Source organism: Schistocerca americana, chromosome X (genome assembly GCF_021461395.2).
Source record: "Schistocerca americana isolate TAMUIC-IGC-003095 chromosome X, iqSchAmer2.1, whole genome shotgun sequence".
In the NCBI taxonomy this organism is placed as follows: domain Eukaryota; kingdom Metazoa; phylum Arthropoda; class Insecta; order Orthoptera; family Acrididae; genus Schistocerca; species Schistocerca americana.
The window spans coordinates 416896027-416904338 of record NC_060130.1 but is presented as its reverse complement, the minus strand read 5'-3'; positions in this window follow the sequence as shown (position 1 = coordinate 416904338).

Genomic DNA, 8312 nt, shown 5'->3' with positions numbered 1-8312 from the left:
ACAGGAGTTTTGCAGGAAAAAACGATGATTTGAGTGCTAAAATTTCAACTACAATTTATCGACAGCAAGTACTTAACTTTTTATATATAATAAATGGAGCAGTTTCAAAACGCAATTGTGACTGATTTATCTGATCTACCTGAGTATAACCAACCTGAGTTTTGTCAAAGTTGTTTACAGTGGTGTAGCAATGGTAAAGTGTGTTACAACTGTTACCCTGATAAAGAAAGTACACATAACAATCGTGAATATAGAGAAAAAATATTTTAATGATAAACTTAATAGGTTAATGAAAATCGATGGCTATGGTGCTTTTATATCTGCGTTGAGTGGAGATGAAAAGACTCGTATTATATAGGTATTTGATGTGTTTAACAAACGTTACAAAGGTAAAGCTTTACCATACAACTATTTTATTGCAAAAATACCCAATTTTTTAAATATTGAGTGTGAAATAAAAGTATATGATACAAAGTGTAAAAGTTATTTATGGCAACAATTTTTATACATGAAACCCTTTGATATAACTAAACAAGACGAATTTGATGCATACATGGAAGCTCAGTTTAGAGCCTATACAACACCTGTAAAATACAGAGAAATACATTACAAAACTTGGATGGATCACAGTTATAAATTCTCTTCATTAATCAAAACTTCCGGGCTGAATTGCCGTGGTCCATATATAAAACTTCTTCTCCTTCCTGACGTTTCGTTGCCGGCTGCGGGCTACATCTTCTGAGGTGAGTCGGCGACTGGTTGCTAGGCGCTGGAGGTCCCACTTATATAGAGCGCTTAGATGGCGCCACCTCTCGTCACGTGCTTTCGACTTTAAAACTATCTCTGGCAAGTGCCATCTCTCTCGATTACAGGTAATCGATTGTCACTTCGTTGGTACAAAGTCGAACGTCATATCTTGTCTAGTTTTAATCCTTCTTCTTTTCTATAAAAATTATTTCCGTGCTTGTAGATCTCTATAGCTTCTATATACATGCGAGTATAATAATGTGAGGTCCTAGCTATCACGTTTGTCTCACTAAATTTTAATTTCGTGATCACCGTTTTGAAAACGTGTTCCGCTACAGCTGATTTCTCAATCTGTCTCAATCTACAGTTCCTTTTGTGTTCCGTTAGGCGGGTATTAACACTCCTTCTAGTTGTTCCAATATAAACCATGGCGCAGCTACACGGAATTTTATACACACCTGGGGTAGCTAAAGGGTGTCGTGCGTCTTTCACCGATCTTAAACTTTTACTAATTTTCTTGGTGGGTCGAAAGATTGTCTCCACTTGGAACTTGGCCAAAACTTTACCAATACGGTCCGTGATGTTGTGAATAAATGGAAGAAAAACTTTTTCAGCCGACGGTTGTTGTTGCCTTGTATTTTCGGACACTTTTCTTCTAGGATGGAGTGCTCGACCTATTTCCTTGTCAGTGTGCTCATTTCTCTTGAAAGCTGTTCGCAAATGGCTTAATTCATCTTGCAAGTAAATTGGCTCAACAGATGTTATTAGCTCTGTCCACTAAAGTTTTTACAACTCCTCTCTTCTGCCTAGGATGATGACTCGAATTCTTATGTAGATAACGATCGGTGTGTGTGTGTCCTTCCTATATACCTTGTGCCCTAAAGTCCCATCTGCCCGTTTAATAACCAATACATCCAAAAAATTTGGTTGTCCATTACTCTCATTCTCCGTGGTGAATTGTATCCTTGGAGAAAGAGAGCAATGGACAACTAAATTTTTTGGATGTATTGGTTATTAAACGGGCAGATGGGACTTTAGGGCACAAGGTATATAGGAAACACACACACACCGATCGTTACCTACATAATAATTCGAATCACCATCCTAGGCAGAAGAGAGGAGTCATAAAAACTTTAGTGGACATAGCTAATAACATCTGTGAGCCAATTTACTTACAAGATGAATTAAGCCATTTGCGAACAGCTTTCAAGAGAAATGAGCACACTGACAAGGAAATAGATCGAGCACTCCACCACAGAAGAAAAGCGTCAGAAAATACACGACAACAACAACCGTCGGGTGGAAAAGTTTCTCTTCCATTTATTCACAACATCACGGACCGTATTGGTAAAGGTTTGGCCAAGTTCCAAGTGGAGACAATCTTTCGACCCACCAAGAAAATAAGTGAAAGTTTAAGATCGGTGAAAGACGCATGACACCCTTTAGCTACCCCAGGTGTATATAAAATTCCGTGTAGCTGTGCCATGGTTTATATTGGAACAGTTAAAAGGAGTGTTAATACCCGCCTAACGGAACACAAAAGGAACTGTAGATTGAGACAGATTGAGAAATCAGCTGTAGCGGAACACGTTTTTAAAGACGGTGATCACGAAATAAAATTTAGTGAGACAAACGTGATAGCTAGGACCTCACATTCTCACACTCACATGTATATAGAGGCTATAGAGATCTACAAGTAATTAATAATTTTAAAAGAAAAGAAGAAGGATTAAAACTAGACAATATACAGCGTTCGACTTTGTACCAACGAAGTGACAATCGATTACCTGTAATCGAGAGAGATGGCACTTGCCAGATATAGTTTTAAAGTCGAAAGCACGTGACGAGAGGTGGCGCCATCTAAGCGCTCTATATAAGTGGGACCTCCAGCGCCTAGCAACCAGTCGCCGACTCACCTCAGAAGATGTTGCCTGCAGCCGGCAATGAAACGTCAGGAAGGAGAAGAAGTTTTATATATGGACCATGGCAATTCAGCCCAGAAGTTTTAATTAATGAAGACGCCGGCTGTGAAAGCTTGCGTGCTATGATATAAATTATCTGTTGGTATGTTATGTTGCGCAGGATAAGTAAGGTTTTTCTTTCCATACATAATTTTATAGGCTAATGTATCATCTGGTATTTTCTCATTAAAAGTAGCACGCAATTTCATTGTGGTTTTTGTGTAGCTATTATATTTTCTCTATATGCCATATTAATCTCATAGATAGGGTAGTTTGTCATAGAATTATATGGATTTATGTCAATATCTCCTTCCCAGTGTGTAACACATTTAAATTCGTGAAATGCATCATAAGCTTTCAGAATTAATCATACAGTGGATCTAAATTCCACATTTCTTGAGGAAAAAAATCATTTCTTCCATTTTTCAAATACAAACTGAGTTGCATACTTGGTCAAATAATGATCAGTTAATCAATTGATTATTTTTGTAATTAGTTATTTGTATAACAAATATAAAATTGGGCATATCAGACTCAGTGGAGTTATAGTAATTTGTGATATCTAGTTGAAGATATTTCTTACCTTGTAATCCAGCTACTTCTACAGTTTGTAGTTCATAAAAAGTTATTGGAATTTTTGGATTTTTCAGGATATTTTCTCATGGCTCTAGGTCATAATTAGGCTCATATTTAACTACTGGTACTCTAACTTACATATTTTCTATAACAATTTTGCCTTGGTTTGGAAGTGTATCTTTTATTTCAACACCATCAATATTGTAATCAGACCATCTTAGTATAACATCTCCAGCACTTGAACTCCATGTAAAATTTACAGAAATGTCTCCTTCCCAAATTACCTCCTTATAATCTTTGAAAAATCCATCCGACATTTCCAGTGGATATAATACCTCAGTTCTTCTTTTTTACTTTATCACTATTTAGTATATGTCCTTCCATACATATTTTATCATTAACAGATGATGTTAAATTCAATAAAACCGATGATGGAATAAAAGGATGCTCAGTTCGAGATAAAATATTATTTCCCTTTTTTATCGTTAATAAGTCAAATAGGTTTGCTACATAATTGTCATTCAGTTTTTTAATGGATTTTCCATCATATGTTGGATATTGTATACCATGAGCTCCAATAATTCTAAAACTAATATACAACTGAGCATTGTTAGGATGTGTCCAACCATCTCCTACAGGAATGTTAATTTCTGTATCCTTGTTAGGTGTATTTAAGATGTTTTTAGTTTTCTCATTTACAGGAAATGAGTAAAATTGATAGCTCTCAATCTTGTTCATTTATAAAGAATAAATAACATTACTTCATTCCTAAAATAACTGTTACAATAGCACCATTGATATCGATTAGATTATCATTTTCATCAGTTATAGTTACAAGAAAATCCTGAATTTTATCATGAAACGGAACAAATAGTGGACACTAAGACTCATAAATTACAGGTGATCCAAACTCTACTTTTGGCTAAAATGATGCATTAATATTTGTTTCACAATGAAAATGATCAGTAAGTTTTATATACATACCATCAGCTAAATTAAGATTTAAACTTATTAATTCAAATAGTATAATTTTTGGCATTATGAGCAACAGCCTTTTCAATAGATTCTATACTAACACACATACAATACTATCTTTTATATCCATATACATGTAGGATCACCTTCAATGGTAACTCTATTTAAGAATTCATCAGCTTTAATATGTGTATTAGGCTTTTTGAATGAATATATTTTTCTAGACTTTTCAAAGTATATTGGAAAATGGGAATTATTATTGTTTTACTATTGCAATATAGTTTATTATTTTTTGCTGTCACATTAGGAGTTAAAAATGTAGTACAGAAACTAACTAGTGCTACACTATTAAAACTATCTCTTATAGGTACAGTTAACCTTTTTGTGAGCTCTGACGAATTGTCACTTAGTTATATTAGGTGACAACCAAGGTTGTCTTTAGTTTGCATCAAACTACTAATTTATTGATAATTAAATGAAAACAGATTGGATCCAAAAATACCAATTTCAGAAAAGAAGTAAAAAAATTAACATGGTAAATTGTTATCTAATTCTATCAAATGTTCTATTAGGATAAAATTAATCATCTAAACATCTATTCAAAAAGCTTAGATCAATCAAAATATTAAGAATGTATTAAAAAGTGTAGAAAATGTAAAAAATTAAATGCTGAAAGAACTTCATTTATTAGCAACAATGATGAAATTATACCATTAGATGAGTGTAAAGATAAAGCAGTTGCAGTATTTGACGACTAATCAAGATATTGTAAGAGAATATTGTATTTCCATATAGAATTATATAGGCTAATGTATCATCTGGTAATTTCTCATTAAAAATAGCACATAACTTCATTACGGTTGTTTGTGTAGCTACTGCATTTTTTCTATGTATCATATTAATCTCATTGATAGAGAGGTACATATAAAGTAATAGATTGCTTTTATTTATCTCAGTTGTATTCAAAGATACCAAAACAACTAGTCAGAGATAAAATCAATTTTTTAAACATTTTTTGACAAGATGACACAAATCTACATCACATTTGTAGTGAATTTGTTCGTGGTTATTTAAGATATGACAAATGCAGATATTTGTGTAGTAAATGTCTCAATGATAATTTTGGTCTTATAACAACAGACATAACATGTAAATCATAAATGGTAAATACAGAGCACATATTGAACATTATCTAACATTAACATAAAATATGAAACATTAAACATAAAACATTAACATCCATACATTATCTAAATGTTTACAAAATACAATCCACAGATTGTTAAACAAGCTAAACAAAATAAAAAGAAACAAGGGTTTTGAAAGAAGACTTTAAGAAATGGAAAAAACAACCACATATGGAATATGAAAGATATAAAAAAGAAGATGCAATAGAACAAGTAAAACAAGGACTTGAAGGTATAGGTGATAATATTTTAAAAGCTATTGAAGAAAACAGAGAAATTGAAAAACAAATAGTTCCATATTTTCAACATTTATTACCAATTCCACACCAATAATGGGTTGATGATTACACATTAAGTGAATCAGAAATTCAAAATGTTTCGATGAATTATGAAGAAGAAAGAAAAACCAAAGGTGGTGTTAAGAAAACAAAGGATGGTGTTAAGGAAATAAATGTAAGAGAAAGAATGTTAATCAATGACTATCAATCACAGCAAAGACAAAGTTAGTGGGTTTAAACCTTTTGGCACATTTAAATATGTTGGAACGTTACCAGTTGAAATCAATGGATATATTTTAAAAAGTGGCGAAAAAGAATATGATGGTACAGATGGTTTGATGACACTTTTAACAGAAAAGATATTACTATAGACGATCTTGGAGAAAAATTTGATGGTGTTGATTTATCAAATTATACAGATATATTATTTAATTCAGGAGCAATATATCCTGATAGAAATCCTAATAAAATAAGATGAAGTGGAGGTATTGAATACAACAATTTGTTAAAGAGATTGTTGATTACTATTTCCCAAATTTAAGAAGAGAAATCGCAACTTATTCAGATTCTAATTCAGATAGAATATGGGTACGGGTTTAATAAAGAAATACACAGAAAAACCAGTAGAATATTTTTGGATGTATAATGTTAGAGATTTAATCGATAGATTAACAGTATTCCACGGAGAAAATTGAGTTGGAAATAAAAATTATTGTAATGAAAAGTTCTCATAGAACAAATGTTAACAAATAAATTTTGTGATTTTTTTATCAACAATCGAAAAGGTATACAATATTTAACTACATTTTTGATTAACCTTCGACATACATTTTAGGAAAGTGAAAAATATGGAAAGGAATAGTAATCACATTAATTAACAAACTTCCATTCGAAATGCATCTTCCAGGGTATAATTATTGTGGTCCAGGTACAAAATTGGATCAAAGTTTATCTAGATGGGATAAAGAAATTAACCTATTAGCTTGCAAACAACATTATATACCATATAGAGATAATAAAGATTTAGGAAAAAGATATGAAGCTGATAAAGAGTTTCAGTTCGCTGCGAAAGGAAGAATATATGTTTCTGATGTGTCAGTTGGTGAAAAATTAGCAGCAACAGCTGTTAATGGAAAAATGTATGGAAAAATAAAATTCAGAATTGGACTTGACCTTAATGACAGTGGATGAGGTTTATAGTTTTTAATTAGATAAATGAGTAATTTTGACATTGTATACAAATTGCTACCTAGTGGTAAAATTAAACCAAAAGCAATTAAAATTAATTCTAATAATGATCAACTGTACAGTACTGATCAATTTTTAACTGAAACACAAAAAAGGAAAAGAGATTAGAAGCCTGGTGGTAATTTACTGATAACATTAGCAACTCCTGGTGTGAAGAAAATTATTGGATATCTATTAGCAAAAACAGAAGGTAGTAGTTTAACAAAATATGAAGGGGGATTTTTACCACAACTTTTAGCAGAATTACCATATTTTACTGCTCATGGTACAATGGCTGGTGGAGCAGCTGCTGTAGCAAATGCTGTTATAAGTAAAAGAAAGGTGATAAAGAATTAGAAGAGCAGAAGAGGCATAATTTAGAAATGGAAAAGGAAGGTACAGGGATTCAGAAACTCTGCAAAAATAATTGATATGTATTCTAATGCATTAAGTAATTTTGACATAGAAAAACGTGCTATGATAATGAAAATTAAATACTTTCATGGTTTATTCATAGTTGTCAAGTTACCTAAAACACCAAAAATTTAGAACGTGGAATCGTTAATTTAGATACATCTGATCATATTGGTACACATTGCATTTGCTATTATAAGAATAATGAGAAGAATTTGTGTTTGATTCATTTGGAGGAAGTATACCTAAAAACTGGCTAATCATATCAGAAAAATGAGCTGTACTATAATAATTGGAGGAATCAGAATTTTAATAAAGTAATATGCAGTCATTTATGTTTATTTGTTCTGAAATTGCCATCAGATGCTTATGAATTTAACCATGTTTTGAATGTAATAAACGGACATTTTTGGAAATAAAATAAGCAAACAAGCAATGAAAAAATAAATTTAAAGAGTTAGAAAAAAAACAAAAAGAGTTATAATTGGAAATAAAAACGGAATTAAGAAGCGTTTTTAAAATAAGTAAAGGTTATGTTGACTTTAATGGTGGAAGATTAGTATATATAAAAGATCCTCTAAATAGTTCTGCTGGAGTTACCAAACAATACTTAGAAAAAGAATTTATTGCAAGACCTGAATACACAAGTATTCCAGCACAATTCAATAACTATGTCACTACAAAACAACTTAATGAAAAAATTATGCAGCTTTGTAATGATAACTACAAGACAATAACACATATTGATGAAACAATTAATAATCTTAAACCAGATTATTTTCGTCAAGAACAATGCACAGTTCAATAACTGGTGAACCATTACCCATTGGAATTACACTCCTGGAAATTGAAATAAGAACACCGTGAATTCATTGTCCCAGGAAGGGGAAACTTTATTGACACATTCCTGGGGTCAGATACATCACATGATCACACTGACAGAACCA